Source organism: Calidris pugnax, unplaced genomic scaffold, assembly GCF_001431845.1.
Source record: "Calidris pugnax isolate Ruff unplaced genomic scaffold, ASM143184v1 scaffold44, whole genome shotgun sequence".
Taxonomy (NCBI): Eukaryota; Metazoa; Chordata; class Aves; order Charadriiformes; family Scolopacidae; genus Calidris; species Calidris pugnax.
Window position 1 is genome coordinate 6,485,867 of NW_015094506.1, and position 383 is coordinate 6,486,249.

The following is a 383-nucleotide window of genomic DNA, read 5'->3' on the forward strand; positions in this document are numbered from 1 at the left end:
TATGCATGCCTATCCCGGGAATGGTGTAGTCAGCCCGTAGCTGAATTATTTATAGACTCGTGCCAGCTGGTTTTTTTTTTTTAAAAAATTAAAAATACGTGTGAGTTCATTAAATAAATGCCTGCATCGCTGTATAACCCCGTGTCCGCGTGTGCGGGAGGCGAGGGTGTGGGGAGACTCCCCCCCAGCCATCAACCCACATCCCTTGGGGGAAAAAAGGAGCCCAACCCAAACCCCAGGGAGCCAAGGGTCGTTTTCCCGATGGGGAGGGGGGGAAGGGGTGGGCGTCCACGTCGCAGGTGAAGCAGCCCCCTCCCTCCTCCCCCCTTCCCCCGTGTCAGTGCGTGTGCGTGTGTGTGTGTGTGTGTGCGCGCACCCCACGC

The 383-nt window shown here is 56.9% G+C and overlaps 1 protein-coding gene across 2 annotated transcripts in view; it reads left to right on the forward strand.

The window, feature by feature from the left end:
* GRIN2B (glutamate receptor, ionotropic, N-methyl D-aspartate 2B) overlaps positions 1–383 on the forward strand; it is a 213,870-nt gene that overhangs the window by 764 nt on the left and 212,723 nt on the right. The gene's annotated exons all lie outside the window — the stretch shown is intronic.